This window comes from Amia ocellicauda, chromosome 20, assembly GCF_036373705.1.
Source record: "Amia ocellicauda isolate fAmiCal2 chromosome 20, fAmiCal2.hap1, whole genome shotgun sequence".
Classification (NCBI taxonomy): Eukaryota; Metazoa; Chordata; class Actinopteri; order Amiiformes; family Amiidae; genus Amia; species Amia ocellicauda.
Genome location: NC_089869.1, coordinates 9,346,475 through 9,373,004, shown reverse-complemented (window position 1 = coordinate 9,373,004; position 26,530 = coordinate 9,346,475). Strand labels below are relative to the sequence as shown.

The following is a 26,530-nucleotide window of genomic DNA, read 5'->3' as shown; positions in this document are numbered from 1 at the left end:
TTTGAGTAAAGAGCAAACCACAGAGCTGTGACCCACTTTAGGCAGCACTGCCATGTGAGAGGGGCCTGGTGTAGAAACTTCAGCAGTCAGGTTAATGACGGACAGCTTGGTTTACAAGGAAGGCTCAGAGCAAATAAAAGATGTTTCATTAAAGCCGGAGGTTTTATTAAATAGGAAAGCTCTTTGCACATGGTAGAGCCATTACCCAGAAGGCCACTCTCTGGGAGAGTTACCAGAACAGTGGGGGGGCTGTCTCAGAACATTCTGACCTGAAATGTCAAACTTCTTCAGTAATTACTATGTCAGGCGCCACCAAGTAGTACAATAAGAGAAGCTGAATACCAGTTGCAAGAGGAGAAATGATCATTCATATTTATATGCCTTTATACAATATTTAAACAAATTTCATTAAAAAAAAAAAAGGATTAAGTTCTGGAATTATTCGGGGTGGAACGTACTTTGATACTGGGTGACAAAACGAATAAAGAATAATGAAAAGAGATCCAATATGAAATTGACTTTTGCATTATTAGCTGTCTAAGCTCTTTGTGGTTTATTAATAGTATTAAATATATTAAATATTATGCATTACATGATGTTTATTCTGTCTGGTGATGCTTGAATTAAGTTTAGTGCTTGCAAAAGATGAATCATTAAAGAATACTGAGGTTACACAACAACAACTACAATAATATGCGTGTGTTATGGCTTATTCACCTAGTTGGTTGTTAAGTAAGCTTTAAGTGTGTTGGCAGGTAGACTTTGACATTTTCACCCATTGAGATACTGTACATGAGTGAGATGTAGGCCTATATTTTCTGAAATAAGATTGAGAGCTGTGTTAATGGCTCTAGCTGCCAGAGGAATGTCACTGCAGGTCCGCAGAGGCCTATGTCTCACTGCAAAGAGATGTTTACCGCTGCAAAGTACACCAAATAAACAAACAATTCACTGGGTACTGTGGCCTTTCGGCAGCTCACACTGCTTGGAGGCGGGCATCTTTACTTATTCCCAACACAGGAACTGCCAATCGTGGCCCAGCCTTTGCCAAAGACTTCCTGAGCTGCACCTGTGTGACGTTTTCTGTCACGGTTTCTTCTTGATCATAGAAAAGAAAAGAAAGTGCTCTTAATTATATCCAATAAAAAAACACCATAATTGGATTCTTCTGTCAGTATCTGGAAAGATTGATGTGACTCTTTATCTAGATGTTTAGGGAAACAGCCAAGCAGTTAAATGTAATGTGGGGGAAATGTTTTCCTGAACTCATCTGTCTGTCACTAGGCTTTCAACCCTTGTTTTTTTTTTTTTGCTTAGCCTATTGAAAACCGCTTGGTCTGGTATCTCATGTTCTCACCACCAGTTGTCTTTGACAGCTCCATCTTCTTTATGATAATTTCTTACTCTTACTAACTGACACCCAATGCCTTTCACACTGTACGACCCATTTACACTACTCCTGCTGCCCCTCCATTTCCTAATTCACCGTGGCTGCCCAGTCCCCTTCCCACTTTCACTCAGTACTGTCTGAACTGTTCCCAGGCCTCCCCTTTCCACTCCTGTGGCATTTACTCTCCCCAGGGCCTAACTACCTGTGCCTGTAGCAGGGATGGGGATGGAGGAGGGGGAGTGGTGGAGTCGCACGCTGCTGTCATCTCTATTTGACCCGGAGCACCGGAGGTTGTTGTTTGCCCTGTCACATCTATTGCCGGAGACATGTCACAAACAGATAATCTCACTCCTTACAGAGTGACCTGCCGAAGCATGATAACAGGAGCTAGAGTCAGCAAACGGCGCACAGGGCGAATTAAAGCTGGCCCTTCCCGCTGCAACTGAATTCATTACTGTACCTGGGATCCCAGCTCCTGTCAGCCCCTTTAGCTGGTGTTGCACTCCCTTGGCCGGTGAGGATGGCTTGTCTGCTGTGTTCAGCAAACAATCGCTCCAAGGAAACCAGCCGGGCCTGGATCTGATGAGCCGCCGTGAAAGGCTTGCTATAGATATGGTATGCAACGTGGTATTGTGCAAGTTGTCACGTGATCTGAAGTTAGTTTTTTTTTCAAGTTCGCATTGTGGTTCCCTATAGACGTTGATTCCCTTTTTCCTTATTTTAAGAAACACAGTCTTTCCATAGCGTATGTATCAGTTGGATCTTCTGTTTCGGCTACAAGGCCAAGCTTATAGCTACGGCTGTATTTGACCGTTTTGGGCTTGACATGGTGTCGTGTGCTATTATCGCCACATCAAGACTGCTCATTGTAATGTGTCAGGGCTTTGTACAGCGGTGCAGCGTTCATTCAGTTCCCCTTCTGTGGATTAAATGGTGTAAATGACACTGGGATAAATGACCATGTGAATGTTTCCCAAAGTGTATAAACGACCCATTTCAAAGCAAATCGAGCATCAGATTGCTCCTTAGGGATAATCAACTGAGTCCGTCATATGATTGAGATGAATTTAAAATTCTTTTAAGACCCTTTGCAATTACAGGCCCCCATTTGCAAAACGAGATCAGCTTGTGAGGCTGCTTTATCACGGGCTGTATGCCTGTGTACGCCGGGAACAAGATTACTGGAAACAAAATCAAATAGAGAGAAAATACGGCTCCTGAGCCCACAGCACCCTGAATATTTCTTTGGAGCGAAATCAAATCTCTTCCAGCTAGAAAGTAGTAAGTGAGGCCGTAGGCACCATTTTGTGTCCTCAAATTAAACATCCAAGTTGCCTGTTACTTGGTTACCTGATTTTCTTTTCCCCTTTAAAGAATGAACTGCACATTGTTCTGTTGTCTACAGAGGATGATGAATTTGTGAGTTTGTCTCCCTACTTTTTACTGCTGGGCAAGGGGAATTGCACCATTTTCAAATCATCATTCTTGATAGAAGTCAAATGGATTGAACATAACATCAAGCACAAAACTGAGCACGCTCAAACACAAACACAGCAGTGGTAGCTGAACCTTTTTTTACCAAGAAGCCCTGTTTCCCATGTATTTAGATGAGCTGTGCTTCATTTTGTGGATTGATAATTAGTAAAACCACTGAATCTAAGAAGAGCGAGTTTATGAGTTACCTGTCATTATATTACAGAATGGAAATAAAGACCCCTTGGGGTGTTAATTTATGTTCAGACTATGTTAATGAAGGTCTTACTCTTATTATTATCGAATGCACTTGAGTAGAAACTCCGATTTATGTTGTATGTACTGTAATCTCAGTCCTTTGGGTTCTTATCAGTAAAATATATTCACCTGGCCCGCCTATTGCTACTGTTCATTAGTGGTACTGGCTTGTAGTTTCAAATGTACTTTTCTTTCCTCTTCTCTTCCTTTTATTACATATTTCTGGGAACAAAAGTCTGTCTGATTAATCCCTAAAATATGAAATTCTTTATTAAAATCACAAGGTCTCGCTTGCAGTTTTTTTTCATCCTCTCATTTTTTATGGAGGATAAAGCTCAGCTTATTTTACTGCCACAAAAAATATATATACTTAATAATAGACTGGGGGGAATTACAGGCACATTCATACCTGACAAGCTCTCCTCGGTCTCTGGCAAAGAAAGTCTGGATGAGGCGTTTGTTCACTTTTTACACAAACGGGCTGCGAAGGGGTCAGTTCAAGTCTGGCCACCACATTCCCAGTACTGAGACCCCTGCCCTAGCTGAGGTTCACAGAAGAGTACTTCCTTGTCTCAAAGGAAAGTTGCACAAGCTAATGAACGTAACCTCTTTAGTCTTGAAAGGTCGAGATGACAAGGATATGTAGTTTTCAAATCCTCAAAGGTATTAAAAAATGATAGCCCAGGGGACGACTTTGGGACGTGAGGTCACTCAAGGGCACGAGAGGCAGTGGTGAGCTGGACTGTTTAGTTTTTATTTTATTTTTAAGAACTACCCTTTCATGTTTTGAAGCTGATGCTGGGATTGACCAGTTAACAGCCACAAAATTAGGAAAACGAACAACCTCTTGTGACCGAGCCCTATCTTTTTCTATTGGCTGAGGTTCAGCTTGCATACTAGATAACAAACAGCCTGTATTTATCAAGGGAAACCTTTATTTATTCCCACCCTCTTTAAGTGTGTGTTATGAGTGAACCCTGGTCAGAAACATGGTTGTGTCATATTAATTGAAGTCCCAACATGCAATTATCAGGTTTTCTACCTTCTTCTACCACTCCAGAGCGAGGTCAACCAGAAGCCCTACTTAGTTCTGAGATTGCTGTCTCCTGGCTGGAGTTAGACAGTAATTTTGGTTGAGCTTCACAGATCCTTGTTTTGATACACAATCCTTTATCCTGACTTAGGGCTGGGCGATATGAGTTAAAAATAATATCTCGATATTTTTAGAAGTTTGGACGATACACGATATATATCTCGATATTTCTTTTTTTTTTTTAATCCAATCAAGCCACAAAATAAGACCAAAGACATTCAAACTACGAGTATTTCGTTAATCCTAAAACTAACAAATACTACATGCAGGCTGTCGTGGTAAATATTTGCAGAATGCAACACATTACAGGGCAAGTGTTGTGTGATTACTATTATCTGTGTTATGTTGTTATGGGATATATATATATATATATATATATATATATATATATATATATATATATATATATATATACATAAGTTTTAAAATAGCTGGCGGTACAATAGTTTTAATAAATCTTAAATGCGGGTGCCTTATCCCAGGGATTTTATATAGAACAATTATCCGGTCAAGGAAGGACAGCAGCTCCCGTCTAAAAACAGTCCATATTCACCAATGTCTCCAAAATTATTTATTAGAGAAAAAGTGAACATCATGATGCTTACGCGTTTCGACTCATCTTCCTCAGAGCACATCTATACACACACAGCATGATTTACTGTCACACAACACAATAACACAAGTAATAGTGATCACGCAACAGATTTAGATTTAGCACAGCCGGGTTTATAGCGGCGCATTAACATCTGCTGGACAGAGACATTTCCTCTCTGACTGTGGCGTCTCGATTCTGCTTACCGGTACAGCACGTTAATACAAAATAGTTATAATATTAATAATATTAATAATAATAATAATAATAATAATACAACTGTTGAACCACTTAAACATCTTAATAAAAATAAAATGATACTTTCTGCATGTGTTTGCATTGCTTTCTAATGTATTAAAATGCAAACAAACGTTATTATTAATTTTATACAAATGATATAATCTAAATTATCGGGGGTGGGGGTGCTTGCAGATCGAGTTCAGCCCGGCGATGAGAGCGGGGCGGACCGTGTGCGCATGCGCATTACAGTGTCTCTTGGTTGTGTGTTACTGTGTGTCGGGTCTCTCCTCCTGTCTCTGTGTTTCTGATGCTCATTTCTTGCCGCATCCGACACGTGTGGAAGAACCGGGAAGAACGCAAAGCGTCCTAATGACGAAAAATACTGCCGTAAAGATTGCAATTTGCGACACTACGATATAAACGCTATAGCATAATATGAAACGATAGACGTTTTTCTATCGCCATACGATATATGTCGTCATGTCGCACAGCCCTATCCTGACTAAAGAAGGTACTGGGAAATGGACAACAGCATAATACAAACCCCTGAGACACAAGACCAAGCACGTAACTGAGCAGACACCAACACCAGTGGTAGCTTTGGTTGATGTGTGTGGGGGGGTGTTTTGTGGAAAACTGACCAGAAGTCCTACACTTGGACTGGGGGGTGCTTATTTATTATTTCCAAATGGCACGCCTCTGCATCATAGGCCTGCTCACTATACTACCCTTGGCACATAAACAAAATATATGAAGCTTTGTTATTCAGTTCTGACGTGGCACAAAATTCATGTTTGCCAGCCTTGTAGCCGGGACAAATACTTCACATTTTTTATGAGGCAGCATATCAAACAAGATTTGTAACGATCTGGTCTTGAGAGAAGAGAGAGAAAGTGAGAAGGGCCCGTTCAGCAGTATTTCAAAATCCGGTTCCCTGATCCTGGTTAAAGATACATCAGTGAGACACACAAATTTAATCTTAAGCAAAGTAGTGTCATCATTCACCATCCCCCTGAGGTCACAGTGGACTTCATACCCTAACCTGGTGATACACATCTTTGCTTTTAAAAATCTTTGTCATCAGTGATGTATGGAATTGAAATCTCGTGTGAGTGCCTTGGCTTTGGTCTTCCTCGGTGCAATCTGTACAAAGAACCTGTAACTCTTAACATATCCTGAGCTGTTTCTGGGCAGTGCGATTATTGCTATTTTCTTATGCTGGAGGAGATTGGGCTGATGAAGATGACAGAGTTAGCCGAAGCCCCAGTGTGAATGAACAATGATCCCAATAGGGGCTGATCACAGCTTTTCTCCCTTACCAGCGGGGCCCCCCGTCAGTCTGGGGACTCGGTTTCTGTGTCACAGCGAAGTGATTCACACTGACCTTCAACATAATCCATTTTTTATTACTTCACCTTCAGCGCGCAGAGCGGGCTGTCATCTTTGCGAGCTGGAAAATAGCCGAGTGGCTGTAGAAGGCGGCCATCGCTGGAGAACAGAGAGCCGCTTTAAAATCAGAAAGTGCTGGTGATGAATGGAAGTCTACTGTGAATAGAAGGCATTTGGCATGAATAGCTGTTTACCGCAGAGGGAAATCATGTGTTCACGCAGACAACCATTTATCTGAATTAGAGGCACTTATTAAAAAGGCAGCAATGTATTTTCTCTCCCCTACCCCCACCCCTCTCTCTTTTTTTAGCTGAAAGAAAGAACGAAAGAAAGAAAGAAATGTGCTTTGGAAAGAATGACATTTTGCTGAATAAATGGAGCAAAAGTGGTGCAGAATGTATCCCAATTTAATTAATGAGCCATTCTGTGGCAGGAATAGATTACATTTAATATCCTTAACCCCCGACTCCCATGCAGAAATTTCTCAAAACAGTCCCAGCTCAGTAAATAAACGACAGACCTTTTGCAAGATTGGGTCAAATGACGATGGGCCAGGTATTTATGTGTGTTAAAGTGCCTCCTACTCATGTGCAAGCTGCCAAATCAGTCGCCCAGAACAAATGCTCGCTCAGACCTAAAGTCCAGTTGCACTTGGAGGCCTGATCCCAAGTTCACCCTGCAAGTGTCCTCCCTGGAAACGGAGCGTGGCTTTGCACGGGTTTGGTGGACAGTTCAGTAATTCGTGAGAAAATGTACCACTAACTTAGTCTCTCAGAAGGGAGAGAGATGTTGATTGCTACAATTGGGAATGTGTTTTTGATTAATTCCCAATTGAGTTCTCAATCTCATACTCTTAAATTGAACGTATGACCAGAGACCACCGATCATTTTTAAGAGTGTTGGTGTGTCTGTTTGATTGATTTATGTTTTCAAACCCGTACCTCATCCACTTTATTGGATTCATCCTTCCAAATGCGTTTTATAGCTGGGTAACTGGAACTAGCAACCTATTGTTAATTTTTTTTCGGGAATTTTACACATTACTGGGGTGCACGAGTAACTACCATCTAGATCATACACTTAGAACTTAGATGAATGGAAGTAACCGACAGACTGGGACATCTGATTTCTACAAAGACTGTAAAGTGCTTTGTTGAATGTGATTAAAGAGCACATTTTGTGGATGCATTCAGGGAACAGAATTTTTTTCAAACATTAATTAACAGCTCTTAGAAACACACTATAAAGGAGATAGCGATAGAAGGACTTGACTTATTCTTCTCTCAAGGGCTATTTATTATTTTTGTTTATGAACGCCATGATTATTTATTCATAGGGCTGATGGTTTTAACAAAGGCAGCTTGCAAAGGTTTCAACCAGGAACATTTTATAGCACAATAAATAGTCCATTAATTTACTTTGCACACTGTAGGACAATATTGTTTATATGTATATACTAAATATTTGCAGTTAACTTGCAGAACAGTGTATTTTGGAGACTGCGGATTGGGCTGTAGCATCTGTAGTAAGTGTTTTCCGAATAGTACTGAGGTGCCAAGTAGCTGATCCTACCATAGATATAATGAAAGTAGTGGGTGAAATGGACTGAAATGCACATTTGTTCAATATTTGCTTTTCAGTGTTAGAAATGGAGGCCTTGCCATTCCCAGCTTCATTGCTACCTCGAATCTTAACTACAGGGGGGGGAGAAAATAAAGGTCCATGATTGAGTAAGATGTGTTGCAGAGCTGACATGACTAATCAAAACCCCACATGTTCGTGCGCGCGCAAATGACTGCTTCTGTAATAATCAACATGTACAGCTGGGGAGTTCAAGGTAAATTGTTTGTGACAGAAAGATCTACCGAATGAGCAAGAAATGTTTCGTACTTCTCTGCCAGGTATTGACGTTGTCTTTGCAAAAGGCTGTTATGAAATATTGAGGCTTATTTCCTTTTCACTCAGAAGTTTCCTGGCATGTTAACATCTCAGGGACCAACTGAGATGTAAGCATGCCATCAACTTTTTGGTGTCCTCTGGATTGTCCTACTTCTACCTACCATCCACAACTATTCACAGACTTGAACTGGTTCCTGGATACACAATCTTAACCCTGACCAGATATATACTTGATAAAACTCAGTCGCCTCCCTCAGAATGGCACTTTGAGACGTGGGTCAGATCAGGTCAGAAATGTTCCCTAAAGCTCCCCCATCTGTGGACGTTGCACACCATTTAAACTGAGCAAGCTACATTGACCTAGACAGCCTTCTCATCTTTTTGTTCCATTAAATCTCTGAGTGATTTATTTCCTTTTGTAAAGCAGTCCATCTGTAATAGGGTATATTCTGCTGTTGTGCACCATTGCAGGGTGTGAAAATCCCCAGTTCAGGTCCATCCACCCCTGTAGGCCCCGACCTGATGCAGGTTAGGATGCGATGGGCAGGCAGCTTGAGCAGAAGAGACTGCAGCAGACGAAGGGAGCTGGTTCACAGCGGAATTGCGCCGCTCTCACACATTTCCTTTCTAATTAAATTATAAACGTTTTGCGCTCAGACGTCTTGTAATTCACAAGGCTAGATTGGTTACATATCCCCCAGGAGCAATTTATTTATTTATTTATTTGAATGGAATCAGTCTGATTGTTCTCTCTAAGAGTCACTGGGACAGGGGGTAATGAAGTCCTCAGCAGCTGAGAAATATATACGTGTGTTGCTTTGGCTGACAGGGCCGAGACTCTTCTCTCTCTCTAGATCCTTTGATCCAGCTTGGACTCACTGCCTCCAATACATGGTTTAGGATATGGAGTCCATGCAGACGCTCCTCAGGGTCCAGTGCAGGAAATCTCAAACGTTGAACATTCAGAAGGCCGTACCTTATTTTATTAACGTTTATTTTAAATTTTTGAGTCTTCAGCACAGCAACAGCTTTCCGTTTCCGCTTTGTTACTGTGTGAAGCCAAAGACACGGAGAGCGGGAGAGAGTCAGGGGGGCCACGTGCGTGACTAAATGGCTCCAAAGTGGCAGTAAAACAGGAGGGACGGCCGCGTGGCTGTCAATGTGCGGAAACATATGCATGCGTAATTAGCTGCTTATTATATTAGCAGTTTACAAGGTGCTCCGCTGTAGCAACAGGGGGCTTTCACTGGAGGGCTGCCGGGTGATTTATCACTTTAGTTATTAATGGGGATGGAGTTACAAGCTGTTCGGGGAATGGGACAGAGCGTGAGGACGGGGTGGCCGGTGGAATCACACACTCAGACGCAGACCAGCACACACACAAAACCCAGAGCGCCATCAGGGTAACTCAACCATTTCAAAGTACTCGAGTTGGGCTCAATCGTCCAGAGATTGCCGGTTCATGTCTGGGCCATGTCAGTACGGAACAGTAACTGGCGTTCCCCAAGCTCGCTCAGTTATGTGCTAACAGGATTGGGGGTCGGTTCAAAGTAGGCTTTGGTTTCTATGGGTAGCTGCACAACCGCAATCCCTGTGGCTTGTCTGAGCATGAGTAGATCAGTTTTAGTCTCCCTTTCAGTGGTTTAGCTGTGCTGTTGACACGGTGGGCTTGCAGTCAGTGGGAACACAATAGACTTGATAACACTATACAACACAATTCTTGTTCTTGGGTAGTAAGTGTTATTCCTAATTGCTTATGCCTCAAAAGTATAGAACATGGCTATTATTCCCCACAAACTTTTCTTTTGTGACCAGGACAGTGATATTTTGAAATTAACCTATTTACAATGAGAAAACGGTGAATTTGTGTCTTTTTGTTCACATAAAGTCAGAAGAAAACAACTTATGAATCCATATTAACATCACAGTAAATCACTGTAAATCACTTACACGAATCAGCCCCCAAATGTAGTCTCCCATCATGTTCTTGTTATACTGTCCTTGGTAGCGGCGTTCAAAGTCCAGTATATCCCGGTGGAAGCACTCGCCTTGCTCCCCCGAGTACGCTCCCATGTTCTTAGAGAGCGAGGAAGACATTGTAGATCCAGATGACAATTTAGAGGTGGTGCTGAGGAGAGAAACCCATCTACCCCAACCAAAAAGACTTCAACGACTTGATTAGAGATCTTGGTCTCACCAAGTCCAATGCTGAGCTTTTGATGTCTAGGCTCAAGCAGTGGAACCTGTTGGATGAAAGTGTGCAGTCGCAAATCCGAGGAAGCGTCATCAACCTTTTTCCAGCTTCTTCACCCGTCAAGATGGGCTCTGCTTCTGTCACAATGCGACCAGTCTGTTCGAGGCAATTGGAATTGCCTGTAACCAGAATGAGTGGCGCCTCTTCATTGACAGCTCATCCAGGAGCCTCAAAGCCGTGCTGCTCCATAATGGTAACAAGTACCCGTCTCTTCCCCTGGCTCACTCGGTGCACCTCAAAGAGGATTACAACAGCATCAAGACCTTGCTGGATGCCTTGAAGTATGATGAGTATGGCTGGGAGGTCATAGGAGACTTCATTCTTGATGGGTCTCCAAGGCGATTTTACCAAGTTTCCCTGCTATCTTTGCCTTTGGGACAGCAGGGACACCAAGGCGCACTACCACAGGTACTGTGTACAGGGACTGGCCACAGCAGACTGAGTTTTCTGTGGGGAGGAACAACGTCAAGTGGGAGCCACTGGTGGACCCCCAGAAGGTGCTGATGCCACCACTGCACATCAAATTGGGCCTTATGAAACAATTTGTCAGAGCTCTAGAAAAGGAGTCAGCAGCCTTCAAGTATTATTATTTTATTATTATTATTATTATTATTATTATTATTATTATTATTATTATTATTATTATTTTTATTTCTTGGCAGACGCCCTTATCCAGGGCGACTTACAACATAAGTGCAAAACAAAGTGCAAAAATACAGTTCAAATTACAAATTAAATTTACATAAAACATAGCAATTCAAAATATAATACATTTTACAACTTCTAATTTACAAATGTACGCAGGCAAGTACTGTAAATGAGGTCCTATATCCTGGACGGTAAAGCTAAGTGCTGTCAAGATGTAGGGTCACAGTTAGGGGCTACGGGAAGGGGAGCAAGGAGGAAACAAATTCAAAATGCAAGAAGCATAATAACAATCTGTGAAGTGCTATCTGATGGGGGTTAAAAGGACTAATATTATAAGTACTGTCTGAAAAGATGCGTCTTGAGTAAGCGCCGGAATGAGGTCAAGGACTGTTTTGACTTCGGTGGGAAGGTCGTTCCACCATTTGGGAATGAGAAGGAACGGCTCTGGAGGAAGGAGAGTGGAGAGGAGGCAGAGTTAGTCTTCTGGCACTGGAAGACCGCAGTGGTCTGGAGGGAATGTATGGAGAGACGAGGGTCTGAAGGTAGCTTGGTGCAGTGTGGTTGAGACAGCGGTAGGTGAGGGTCAATGTCTTGAACTGAATGCGTGCCGGTATCGGGAGCCAGTGGAGTTTGCGGAGCAGTGGAGTAGCGTGTGTGAATCGGGGCAGAGAGAATACCAGACGAGCCGCAGAGTTCTGGATGAGCTGGAGTGGGCAGGTAGTAGTTGCAGGCAGGCCGTCCAGGAGGGAGTTGCAGTAGTCCAGGTGGGAGAGGACCAGTGACTGGACGAGTAGCTGAGTCGAGTAGTTGGTGATGAAGGGACGGATTTGGTGTATGTTGCTCAGGAAGAATCTGCAGGTGCGTGTCAGCGTGGTGATGTGCTGGGTGTAGGAGAGCGCAGGATCGAGGGTGACTCCTAGATTTTTATCGGAAGAAGAAGGAGAGAGTGTGGTGGATTTCAAGGGGATCAAGATGGGGAGGTCAGCAGAAGGTGAGGAAGAGTGGGGGAAAAACAGGAGATCCGATTTGGAGAGGTTGAGCTTGAGGTGGTGTGAGTGCATCCAGGTGGAAATAGCAGACAAGCAGGAAGAGATTCGAGAGGGGATGAGAGGGTCAGAAGAGGGAAAAGACAGGAAGATCTGGGCATCATCAGCATAAAAGTGGTAGGAGAAGCCATAGCATGCGATGAGGGGAAATACCTTCAAGACTTCTTCCCTAAGCTGTCAGAGGCAAAGGTCAAAGCCGGTGTCTTTGTCAGACTACAGATAAAGAAGATCCTGGAGTGCAATGAATTCCCCAAGAAGCTCACTAGTAAGGAGAAAGCACCTTGGAACAGCTTTATTGCAGTGGTTCGGGGCTTCCTGGGCAATTACAAGGCCGAAAACTATGTGGAGCTGGTTGAGACTCTGGTGAAGAACTCCGGCACAATGGGCTGTAGGATGTCCCTTAAAGTCCATATCCTTGATGCTCATCTTGATAAATTCAAGGAGAACATGGGAGCGTACTCAGAGGAGCAAGGCCAGAGCTTCCACCAGGATATACTGTACTTTGAACGCAGCTACCAAGGACAGTATAACGAGAACATGATGGGAGACTACATTTGGGGGCTGATTCGTGAAAGTGATTTACGTTATAATCGTAAATCTCGAAAAACTACTCACTTCTAAATCTTTTGTAGTAATTTTTGTATTACTTTAGTATAAATACATGTTAATTTGGATTCATATGTTGTTTTTTTCTGACTTTGTGATCGAAAAGACACAAATTCACCCGCTTTCTCATTGGAAATAGGCGAATTTCAAAATATCACTGTCCTGGTCACAAAAGCAAAGCTTGTGGCAATAAGCAATTTGGAAATAACACTTACTACCCAGGAACCCAAAAAAAAATGGTTACACGGTGTAATAAAACACCTTCACACTATTAGACTTATCCAATGATCTGCTGATCTGCTAAAGAGACCAAAGAGACCACAACCTAACCTGACAATGAGATTCTGGTTTTGTCAAGTAGATGTTCTGTATTCCTTGATATGATCATCTCAATTTCTCCTTCCTTGAGTTATTCATCTCATCCCCCTGGCAATGTGTATTAGGAACATCTAGATTCAGGACAACCGGCTTAAGCCAGCACTAGTGGGGCTGAACATTTAACACATGGAAACCCAGTTTGATGGAAGATGTGGATTTAAACATGGCTGCCTTGCCACAAACAGAACAATAATCTACAGCGTCTGAATCTAAGTGTACACAATGGATTAAACTGCGATTCAGTGGGAGTCTTATTTTACTCATATTTCTATCGGTTTTCAATCGGTGCTGTTTATTCTGTGCCACTCAACTGTAATAACTCATTTTATTCTTATTCCATTGATTTTATTTGATTTGATTTCTGTTTTCAGTTTATTCGGTCCCAGATAACGGTTTGCATTACCATCCTATTTTTTTTCCCTTTTCTTATTTTCTCCAGGTTTATTTTCCAGCATGCTTGACTCAGATAAGTCTGGCTGAAATCCTCTTGACGGAGGTAGGCGTGTATTTATTTCTTTATTTTCCCGTCATAAAAAGCGCAGAATTGGAAAGTAATCATAGACATCATATTTGTTGTTAAATGGAAAGTGTCTCACGAAGGTCCCTCCTGCTGTGCTCTGATAGAAAGTGAGGTGAAAACAGAGTGGCAGGAAGGAGGCAGTGGAGGATAAGAAGAATAATGGTCTGTTTTTTTTGTTTTTTTTTCTTGGTTGGCTTTACAATTTTCCCCTCCTTTCTGTGCAATGTTTTCTCTCAGACAAGTGTTGTTTTGCTTTGTTTGTCATATTCCCACCCCTTGCTAAATAAACATGAAATCGCTCATGAACTTCTAGTACAATCTCATGATAATATGTAATTCGTAATGAAAGGTTTTCATGTTCCTGAATACTGGTATTCTGCACATGGTGGCATTCTACATTTCTACATCGTTCGCCAGTTACAACCTGATTTTCCTTTGTATCTCATCCAGAAACATTCTAGGCTTATATATCTTAGATCTGATGATGCCTAGCTTCAGTTTGGTCTATATATAAGATGTATATATATCTCAAATATATTCATAATCGTCATTATCATCGGCCTATATCTATCCACTGCTGAACGAAGGCCTCCCCAAGCTGTTTCCACTTGCTTTGATCTATAGCTTCTCTTTTCCATGTCACGCGTGCGAAGCTCACTATTTCATCTTCCCATCTTTAATGTGGTGGTCTTCTAGGTATTTTTTCATCTCTTGGGATCCATTTGATAGCTTCCTTTGTCTATCTTTGATCTGTTCTCGGATTGTGTCTGGCCTATTGCCATTCGCTCTTTCAATTATGTCATTTTTTCGTTTGTTTTCACATGCATTTATCTCTTTTCTTATATATCCCTTGTTGTTATTCCAAGCACGCATCTTTGTATGCTCCTTAGTGTTGTCCGTTTGTGTGTTTAGTGACTGGGTTTGAGGGCCATAAATGAGTGCTGGTACTATTCTTTTCTCTTCAGGTAAATGGCTAGATTTCCTTGCATGATCAGAGTGCTGATTCTTAAATATTTCAGGAATGCTTTGCTCTTCTTTTTAAAGTAACCCACTGAGTGATAAGTTTGGGTAATTTAACATTTTAATAATGTTTTGAGAGGCATGTGTTTAAGATTTAACTTGGCAATTGGTTTTATTAAAATAGAAATGATTCCAAAACCCGTAAGAAGGCATTAAAGATATTCCCTGATTAATTTAGATTTTTATCTTGTCAGAAGATGTCTTCTTTTTCTTTTATTACTTTTGTTTTTCTATTTTTGAGGCTGGTGACAATTATCCTTCGTGCGTAGCATATAATATGCTTTTTAGAATTTTTAAGAACCAGTCAGCAGCATCTTTGATTTGATGTCTGGGGCACTCTCTCCTTGGAATAAAAACCCTGTTTTGATTGTTCAATCTTTAAGAAGTTTAAAAGACTCATTAAGATGTGGAAGCAGCAGTGCAATTGCTTTCAGAGATGCTTTTATAATTGCGACAGTGTGCGCTGCTCTGCTCCCTGGTGTCGACTCAATATACGGCATCCTTTCACTCTACACGCAGAACTGATCCCTGGAGAACTCACTACTACATGGTTATGTAAGTGGGTTTCCCCTGCTGCTAAACCAAACATAATTCTGTCCAAGACACTATACCTAAGACATAAAGAAGATGTATTTTTAGTCTGTCCCATATGAGGCTGAGATGAAATGGGGTCAGATTATTAATATTTTCTTGTCTTGCTGGAATGAAACTAAAACCGTGTTTTGGAAGCTTTAAGACCATCTTCGCCACAGCGAATATTACATCACCAGGGATAGTTGTGTGAGTTGTGGAAGGAGAAAAAAGAGAGAAGGTGACAGAGAGAGAGAGGTTTGCACTAATGAGCTCGTTAAAGGGTTACCTTCTACTGGCTGTGGCTTCTTAAACTGTCTTGTTTGGACTTGGTTAACATCTCCCTCTCTGTGTTTCCTGTGACTCTCCCTGTCTTTGCTCTCTGTTGTAGTGTAGACCTGGACAGGGTTGAGTCATCAGCATACATGTAAAATTGCCCTCGTGCGTTTGATTTTATTCTTGCTAGGCAAGCGCTTGGAGTAAAAAGCGAAGAGCTGTAAACTCTATTGGGTGCAGTAGAAAAAGCCGAATGTCCAAACCAACTGTCCTGGCAAGAAATATTTCCATTGCCATTAGCCAAATTGGTTTTATTAGTGAAAACATATGCATTTCTGATTCTGTCTGTGATCTTACAGAACTCCTGGTGGCATTAGGCAGGTTTTAAAATGAATGTCTTGAAGTCGTGAACTAAGCACTTGAGCCTGTTGTACTTAACAATACAAGCAAGTTAGCAGCCTTAAGTGGGAATTTGAAGGTACTACAGGGAAGGAGGGGAACGCTACATGTCTAGTTTGAGCAATTTAATTTTAGTTTTTAACCGCTTGTATTGTTTATATTGTTGTAGCAGAAAGACAAATATGCAACTTGCAGATGTGTTGGTTTAAATATTCTCATAATGAGGGCAACCATAAGATATATCTAGAAACTGCTCTCTGCTTACAAACTAGAACCTCCAAACAGGGAACAACTCTGAGATTAAACTGCTATGCATTGGGAGTCTCGTGTCCCTGAGCTACGAGCAAAGCAAGCTTTGCTTTCAGCTCCCAGACGCGTCAAATGCTTAGCCAGGACAGGTTCATAGATCTGTTATCGTTCTTAAGCAGTGTAAGTTAATCGATCGAGGGAGCTTTGCAAGCCCGCTGTGAGACCAAACCCGGTTCCGTTTCAAAGGAGCTGTGGAGCTTCAGATGGCAAACAGACCGTACTGCCCACTGTTCAGAATCCAATTTGAACAGTCAAGCTTTTTTGGGATCATTACTCGTGACATTTCTTTTACACAAACCCATCGCTGTCAAAGGTTTATTAAACTCAGAGTCAGGTCCCATATCAGCCCTGAGTTTCAGCAGCTGGAAGTCTGTCAAGGTGTTTCAGATCTTGCCCACTACATGCTCTCTCACACACACATGCACACATACACAGATAGACACATAGAGGGAGGTCTTGAGGAGACTGAGATAGAGGCACGGATGGGTCTCCTAGGGTCTTTGCTAATTCCTCCCATAACGAACCTTTGACAGTGTCATCACAATCTTTAATTACAGGCAGCTTAATTAAGAGTCTGGGGCACAGCTGGGAATGTAATGAAGCTCAAAGAGAGACACAGAGAGAGAGAGAGGAGTGTGGGGGAGTGTGTGTGTGTTTCACACACAGCTGCACAACGGACACACAGCGGCCTATTGAGAAGGAAAACACCCGCTGTTACACAAGGACATTGATTCATATTGATTGGTGCAAGGACTTGCTCTAATGAACCCAATGGAACCCAAACCCAATAGAACATTTTTGACCACTGCATTTTTGTCCAGCAGGATATTTTAATCATCTGAGACCAACTTGCAGCCTAACATAATGAATACATGTTTTCCGTTGCTGAGGTTTCAGTGTTAATGCACGCACACGTGTGTCTGTGAAGTCACCGAGACACAAGCATTATTAATTGTTGTGATTTGTTATTATTTTAATTATGTTGTTGTAGGTCATTGTGCTGACCCCTGGGAGATCACTCAGACTACTATGTAAAGCACAAAGGGAAAGGATATTTTCATTCTCCTGAACATGACTTTAGATCAAGGCAGAAAGAAAATAGACATCTGACTACACCGATACAAGAAAATAATTTTATATATGCTGTCTTGCTTGAGGCAATTAAGCCCAGGTTATGTTCTTTTGCCTTTATTTTAGATAATCCTCTCAGCTGTATATTCACTTCTTTTGGTAAATGAGAAACCCAGAACTTGAGATACTGCAGTAGGCCGAGCTAATTACTGTGACAGTCTGGAGCTTGAGTGCCAGATACTGTGCTCAGGAAGTGCTAGTCGCAGGGTGGCAGCTAACGTCTTCAGTGCAGGGATCTGGCACTGAACCTCTTGTCTCTTCACGTACCTGTACCTCGCTTTGTTCACAAGGGTATAGTTTCCTAAAAAAATTCACATCCATCTTGTGCATGTCCCAGCGCTTGAGGCTCCGTTCACTTGAAGTTGCTAAGCTTGCATATGCAGCCAAGCTAACAGGCTTAAGTTAGATTACAGTGCAGAGTGGGTATGGATCTTACGTGCATGTGTAAGTATTTGTTGGTGCTCTTTTAAATACATTATTTATATTTTTAAGTATACATACTTTTTCTTTTAATGTAATAGATAAAAGAAAACCAGTTTCCCACCCAGGGGGAAATGCTGAAATATATGAAGCAAAGTGAATGGGAGCATCAGGGTATGACCAGGAACCTGACAGAGCACTGGGATAAATGTTACAGAAAGAGTTGTGGAATCACACTGCCTCACAATCAAGGCCCAGCTACTAGTCACTCTGGTGTTTGTGCCTGCTCCTCTTTGTGCATGATCTTGTGTCTCTTTTTGCCTAGTGTTTGCCTACCTATTCAATAAGGCTTATTTACTGGGGCATGTGCTGTTGGCAATCCGGAACTCAGGTTTGAATCAGAACTGTATATTTGTTGTTTTACAAAGTGAAAGTGAAGGGAAAACTTTGGAATCGTTGAACGAAACTTCATAAACGTGACACGGAGACTAGTGCGTACCTACATGAGAAGGAGGATATGTAAAAATAACTTTGGGGTCTTATCCCAATCTATAGGTCAGTGCTTTTGTGCACGCTTGGTTTTAATTGGCTTTGTTGTTTAGATTGCATGCTGAGTTTTAGGAGAGAGACAGAAGACTGTGCTTAAGAGAAGGTACCTGGGATCCTTTTTTAATCTGTTTTATTTGTATTTTTCATTTTTAGCAAAACGTCTTCAGGGTGGAAAGACGAAACAAAGCGTCAATTAATGGCCTGTGTTGAACCATCTTGGCAAATTAGTGCAAACAAGGCACATCATCCGCTGTCTGTCAGCTCATGATACAGCCCTTGTGGCCATTCTTCATCTGAGTCATTGGCTTTCATTTCCCCGTGCCTATAGCCTTTGGGGAGAGCTTTTGTTTGCTTTGGCAGATCCCTGTCTGTCATTCTCATGGCTTTTGTTCTTCCATGCAATTTAGACTCCCAATTACTGGGGCAATACAAACAAATATAAAAATAAATAAATAAGCCATATGTAAATAAGTGTATATGTATATATTTTTCAGAAATGCAGGATATCTACATGCATTGCGTGACCAAACCCTAGTGGATGAGGGCACAGTGTATCTATTTTTACTCTCTGAACTGAGCCATCCTGTTAGTGCCCCGCTGTGCCCCTCTCCAGCGCTGCCCGCACCGCAGGGTGGAATTTGTCTTGTAAATATATCTGCGCTGGGTCCCGCTGTGTATTTCTGTAGGCTGTAGAGTAGCTGCCTGTCTCTGTTTAGTAAAAGCAGCGCTAAATAAACACGTAGCTGGAACTCTCATGATGCAACGCGCTGCCACGGTTCACGCATGCGAGCCAGTCTATGGAGGACCTACATTCACCCTCTGGCCTGGCCGTCCCATGCCTGACCTTGGGCTGTCCATCACAGCTCGGCAGTTAAACCCATCAAAAGCATATTGAAGTATCAAGCCCGTCTACAATTTCATTGATTATGAAACGTCAGTGGGTGATGAGGGACTATAACCACTCCCAAAATGATCCACCGGGGGGTAAAGGCTTTAGGCAGAAATGCTTTCAAAAACTGGCAAGTATCTCTTATTAATTAATACATTAATACATACATAGTGGATGACAGAAAGCTGTTTACCTGTCCTGGTAAATTCCTGAAACCCATAAATAAATTAATAGAACATGCCTGCATTCCTGTGACACATTTTCTTTCCCTTGCTTTGGTGGTGCCCTTGCAATTTGTGATTTAATCAGTCAGCAACTTGTCAAATCAGGTAACTTTTTAGTTAACTACTGTTCAGGCTGGCTGAGCTCTAGGAGTCCCTCGTGGCATGTTACAGATCATTGATCTTTCATCAGTGCATTACGTGCCTCGTATTTAGAAATCAAATCTAGGAGACATTAGAATGGGCTTCCATACACAAACTCAGTGAGGTAAACCTGACAGATTGTGCTTAATTTTTTATTATTTATCTACCTGTTAATTTATTTATTTTAACAAGGATTTTATTGAACTCACAAATGCTCCCGACAAATCAATAATTAGGCATCTGTATTTATTTATGGATAAATAGGTCAGTTGCAAAATGGCCACAGCTGTCCTGTGAAATCTTACAGGAATAAAGACACAACTTGACTGTGACTCTTAGATGGCCCAGCCTGCTGAAAGCACTGAGATTTGGCCTTCTTGCTATAGCAAGCCAGCACTGTGTTTCCATTTCTCAAAAGGGATGCCTATCTGGCCATGCTGGGCTAGGAAAGTGAGGTTGTATTTGGAGTGCACTGGGCGTGAATTTGTAACCGGGGATCTGAGGCGCTTATCTGTTTGTTGTGTGCCATTGTAGAGATTATCCCAGTGTTAAAGAGGTGCGGGGTTGCATGGTGAAAAGCATCTCTGAAGTATGTATGTAAGTACATATTTGTACATATCCTTCTTCCATTAGTAGGAGTTAGATGACAAAATGTGTTAAGACTGATGCCACAAGCACTTCCATTCAGAGCTGTATCTCAGTAACAGCTCTTAATGGCTTCATCTTCACTTCAGTGGAGTTCATAAAACTACCCCTTGGTGCTGCAGTTTTACCTTCTCAGTCCTGGAGTTTCCATGTCAGTTTTATATAAACCTTGTCGTACAATTTAATTGAGATTTTGTTTACATGCACACCTCTGTTAAAGTGCATGCTGGGACTGAGGAAGTTTAGTCAAAAGGGAAGGTATTTCATGATATAACACAGCCTTTTTTGACCTGAGGAGATCCATTCTAAACAGCAGCCCAGCATAGACTCCACTGTTTCTCTCTCCTTATGAGTAACCCTTGCACCGTTTTACAAAGCAGTAACCCGGCCTCATTCTGGCCTCCATTCCTGCACGGCGTCTCACAGCTCCTTTAATAATGCAGTGGCCGTTCTCAAGTGGCTAGTCCTGTGCGAATTGCCTTGTTTTTCTCCAGTTAACTAACCACCACTTAAGGCAGAAGACCAGCTATAGTCTTGTGTGTTGACTGGAATAAATTGTACTTGAGTGGAAGAAGCCTGGCTTTAATTTTACCTCTTCCTCCCGGGAGAAGAAAAACAAGAAATATTTTATACAACTGTCTGTTTTTTTTTTTTTTGCCTTCCTACTGTTTCCACACCTTGCACTGGATACGTGTATTTAACTTCTCTTGTTGCGGTGGGGTTTGTGAATTCAGGATTCATATCATGTTCCACCCAAGGAGTTACTATTAGTGGTAAAAAAAACCCACTGCATTTGACCATTCTTGGCAAATTCTTAGCAGGACAAGTTGAGGTAAGACATCAGGGTCCCATTCAAAAGCTTGGCAGGAGCAGGGTTAAGGGGTAAAAACAATAAAACATGCATCAAAAACTGCTCCCCCAGACTATCAAGGCTTTACTGCCAATTTACATTCAATCATCTCAACATACATTTGGTCATGTTCAGTCATAGCGGGTCAAAGCTTTTTATACAGTACTCATAAAAAATCATATATTCGTGTGTTTCAGTTTTTGGGGGCAGTAACATATTTTATAACACCCATAACACTAGAGACCAGCCCAAGCATCACTGTTCAACAAAAACTAGCCTTTACTGAGCACACCCTAGTTTGTATAGAAAATATCTGAATTTCAGGACTGTGCCAGTGGACAGCTCCGTAAGATGACTTAAGAGGATAGGTTTGCTTAGAGTTTGATGAGTGGAGGTGAGTGGTTGGTACGTTTTGAATATATCTATGTACATTAGCTGACTTGTATTCCTGGGCAGTCATGTAGCAGTAATAGGCGCAGAAGTAATCCTTTTAAAGCCTTGTTTCTGAAAAGTAATGTTATATTTTTTCTTTGCGACCTTCTGACCAAATCCGCCACGCTCTCTCGCGGTTCAGATTCCTCCGGCGTGGCGCACACAAGCTGTCCCGGTGGCTTGTGACTTGTGCAGGGGGGATGTTACTGTGAATATTGTCTAAAACTCCTCTGCAATAGCACCTCAGTATTTGCTCTGCATTTAATTAGAAGCACATAACCTTTCCTCAGAAAACAGCGGGGGGTCATTTTCTTGAAAGCTTAAAAAAAAAATGATGAAGCGAAAATTATTCTTTCTTTTTTTCTTTACCCACAGCCGGCAGTGATTTGAATGAACTGTCTCATCAGAGTGTCGAGTGAACGGGCTTCTATTTGTCTAAAGTTAAAAGAGACCTTTGCCCTGATTAGTCAAGATGTTTCGGTTCCCACCTGCTGCTGGCTCTGAAGAAAACCAAAATGCCTAGGCGTTATTATTTTTTTTTTATTGTGCGGTAATGAAGCTGAATATCAAATACAAAGCGAACGAGCTATGCAGGCTCATGATATCCTCTCACTCACTCACTGTGTAGGTGTCTTGCCTCCTCCCCTCCCCCTTTCAGCACAGTGTGTGTTTACTTGGAAAGGTTGGAGAAACGCAGCACTGTTGAGCTTGCTTTTTTGGAGTGTGGGGTAAAGCCTGTTATTTAGATGCAAATGAGACTTTTGTTGCTTGGAACGTGTGCTTTCCATTTGTAACACCGTGATTGAGCCTGTATGCAGGTCATTAAGTAACAGCAGTGTGTGCCATTGATTGCAATCCTGTAGCCAAGTGTATGTTTTTTTTTTTTGGGTGTTTTCTTCCTCCTCCTCTTCTTTTTTATTTCTTTGAGGAGAAAGGGAATTGGCTTTTGTGCAGAAAGCTTGTCTGTGCATTACAGGAGTAAGGAATGGGAGAGAATGCCAAATAGGCTTCTTTGTTCACCTCTTCATTTGCTTCCCCCATTCACTGCCCAATCATGCCCAGGTAGTACACTGTTCCACAATTGAAAGTCCGAGATTAAGATCCAAAAACACAAGCTGGTGTGTGCGCAGTGCTTCTCCGAATTGGCGCTGCATGTTTTGTGGGTTAGTGAGTGCAAAGCGCGCGTCCGGGAATGATGTAACAGTCGAGCGGACCTCCCAAGTAGGCGCACTAGGACGGCTGGAGTTAAGAGAGATAATTGTGGTGTACACTTGCTTATATAATTAAAAGTAACGTGTTCACAATCTTTGGGATCTCTTTAACAGGCAGCCTTGTTAAAACCAGGTTGAAAGCTTTTAATCATTTGGAGCAATTCCCCTGTGCGGTATGGGAATGTGCTGTTGGATTTAAACACTGTCAGTACCAACTCATTACTAAATCAGAAAACTTTATTTTTTATTTTTTACAAATGCAATACAACTACATGATTATGGCTTACGTTTAATGAATATATTCCTCTGCTTTAATATACTAATGGTCAGTTTGAAAGACATCCTACAAAAATTGTAGTGCAGCACAATTCTATGTTTCTTTCATTACATATATATATGTATATTCCCCCCTCTAGCCCAGGCTGAGTGCATTTTCTCTGTGCATACTAATAGTGCAATGTGCTCTAATGACTAATTTGAATTGTTCAAAACATCGTGAAGAAAAATAAAGAACAGTTTTGAACAGTACTCAGGACTTAACACTCTCGCTACACAGAACAGCAATGTTTCATTAAACCTCTCAGTGTCTTATTATTTTTGTTGAAGATCTATCTGCTGCTGGCTTTTATGTAGGGCTTATTGCAGGTAATCATCTGACTTAATTGGGCCTATTTTTATTTCCTCAGTTGTTAAGCAGTTTGAAGCGCTGCATGTCTCCGTGCAACTATATACACTTACATACAGTCAGGCTGCGCACATTACGAAAAACCTTTCATAGCCATAGGGGCTCACTGACTCACCGCAGGATGTGTCAGATTCTATATTTGCTCAGAACATGCCTTCACAAATACCTCCCTCTTCAAAACTTCATAAACCAGCGCAAGAAGTGCCAGTAGTATGAAACAGGTCTTCAACATGTTACATGTATGAATGGCCGACTCTCTCTCACTCTAGTAAAAATAACAATGATCACACTGAATTGAAAAGTGTCAATGCTAAGTGCGACGAGTGGTTTGGATCCGAAACGGACCAAAGAGGATCCAAAAGATCAAAAACCCACTTGCTTAGTGAAGTGAAAACCCTCCAAAAAGTGATCCACTCCTACTCTGACCAGTCCAACCCCCACTCTGAGATCAGGTGACAGAATTAGACGAATGAATTCGAGCAGAAGGATCTTGCGCTTGGAAATGGTTGACTGGATAGACAGGCATAGACAGCGGCATTACCTGTAAGTGTTCAAAGTGTGCTGTAGGCTCCTGTGATATAGCTGATAAAAGCTTTATAGTTGACAATCAATTTTGTATGTTTTTTTTTTTTTTTTTTAGCTTTTTTCAAGTTATTTCAGTAAGACTACACAGAAGTCTAAATATATTATGAGTTTTGAAAATATACAGGCAGATTCTATGCTATTGTCAGGCATCTCATACAATCTGCTGTATGTTTCTCACTGTAGATACATCCTATCTTAATCAAAATCAAGGGTGATGGCACATAGGCAGGAATACGGAGTGATTTTCACCTTTCTTGGAGTCTACAAACTGTCAGTTGTATGAATAGTTTCCCCTATGATTCCATTTACACTTCAGCGTGACCGTCATTGAAAGGATTACAAATCATTATATATCCCCTCCAAAGTCTCACCCTGCACAGAAAGCTATAGGTTTGTAGAAAATAACCTACATTTCTTATTATACGTTTTCTTTCATTCTGCTACAATGGTGCATTTACTGTTGTCCAACATGAGGATGAATCTGAAAGTTGAATGAGCAATTGAGCAAAAGTAAGAACGGCCATATCTGTGAGCGGTAGGTATAGTCACTACCGTGCAAATATGCTGCTTTTTGTCAAGTATCGTATACGGGCAGAGTTCAGTAACCCCTTGTGCATAGAAAGTAGAAATGATGCTACTTCATGAATTGGCATAAGCACGACTTCTGTCATCTCTGAGACTGATCAAGCTTTCACTCGACTGCAACAACAAAGAAATAGGGGGGAGTGGACACGAGAGATAACACAACTGATTAATTTGCTTCTGAAATAAATAAGGATATAAATAAGCCCATAAATAATCAAGCACAAGGAGGTAATTCACTATCCCATATGGAACCTGATTGTCCCTGCAGACTGAGGGAAAAAGATCTGAGTTATAATGAGATTTTACAAAATTAATAATAAGAAATCTGAGATACTATTGCATTATTTTGTAATGCAGAATGTTGACGAATTAATGGAGAAATTCTGAGATAATACATTGTAAAAGTTGACAGAATTGGCTAATTAATTTCACTGTGTTTGAGGTGCAATGGTGACCCAAGCTTAACAGTATTCAAAATTGAAAACAGGATAGCCCAGTTTGATTATATTCATCCTCACATCTCTGTTTAATTAGAGGACTGGGCCTGGCAATGATGTGGTCTTGGTTTTTCCATTTGGCAAAATCATCAGATGAGTTTGCAGCGTCTTCAGTGGTAGGCCAGATGCCAGCCCTAATTTAGGGGGCATTAGGAATAGAGATTCAGCTGCACAGTAGCCCGTGGTAAATAAAGTCAATCTGATTTTAAGTTTCTTTTGATTTTTTTTTAATGGACCCAAGAGCCCTGTACTGGATGTTATACAAACAAGCAAATCAAGGGGGCAGTTACACCAGTGGCAGACGCAAGAAAACAGATGTAAATTTAACCCATAAATGGGAGGCAATTGGCTGTACATCAGGGGGTGATTATGGCATTGTGTTTAATAAAGAGATCTCGAGTCCCCGCATACAAAGTGGATTGAATGTAACAGCTGTGATAGCGCTACCAGCAGGGGGTGAGACCGGAGTGAAAACGATCACGCATTTCAAAACACGTGTAGAACAAGCTCAGATAAATAATAATTACACATACAGCCCTCAAGTAAAGCATCTGATGGAACTGCACTGATTGTTACTGTTATGCAACATATATTGTGGAGTATTAAAATAGTCCCAAACCTGAAGGAGGCAGCCTGGTTTTCAGTGCTGTAACACAGCTGAATGGCTATTTCGGAGCACGGGGAGTTATGCACAAAGCACAGATAAATGCATTCAGCTTGTATGTCGAGGAGTAAAGCAAACACATTAGCCCAGCATAAGGTATATTTGTCTTTCATGTGGGTGTGCTCCCGTCTTATTTTTGAAAGCACACCAGCTGAGCTCTTGCCAGCTGCTGCAGACCTGTGCTCTAATGAAGGCTGCAGTGTGAGGACGGATCGGCGGCCGCTGTCCTCCGTGTGGCCAAGATGATCTTTTTCTATTGCATACACATTTTGTCTCAATGCAACCTACAGTGACAGGAAGACTGTTATCCCAGTCACTGCCTGCAGATCCGTGGCGGTGTAACCATGTGGCAGACAGGACCGGAGCATATGCACACCAGGACCTGTGTGTGAGCTGCATTTTCAGTGTTAAACTTGTATATTGAACCAGCTTGTATCTACCGCCTCCGTGATTAACTGATTTGAGGATATACTGCCCTGTGTGTTTGCAGTAAGCTGAGGTAATTTGTCAGTCAAGGATCTCTTGTATATCCATATATCCACAATGCCTTTGTTTCTCAGTGTGTATACTTCTGAGCAGCCCTGGTCAAGCAAATAAAGGGTCAAGTCAAGATAAGCCAGAGCTCACCTGAAGCAAAAAGCTCTGTAGGATCGGGCAGCCGA

At 41.7% G+C, this 26,530-nt stretch overlaps 1 long non-coding RNA gene across 1 annotated transcript in view; it reads left to right on the top strand.

The window, feature by feature from the left end:
* LOC136715881 (uncharacterized) overlaps nucleotides 1–26,530 on the top strand; it is a 120,803-nt gene that overhangs the window by 28,515 nt on the left and 65,758 nt on the right. Inside the window, exon 2 of the long non-coding RNA XR_010805098.1 lies at nucleotides 13,706–13,762. This is a non-coding gene — a long non-coding RNA (uncharacterized LOC136715881). The remainder of the gene's footprint in view (nucleotides 1–13,705; nucleotides 13,763–26,530) is intronic.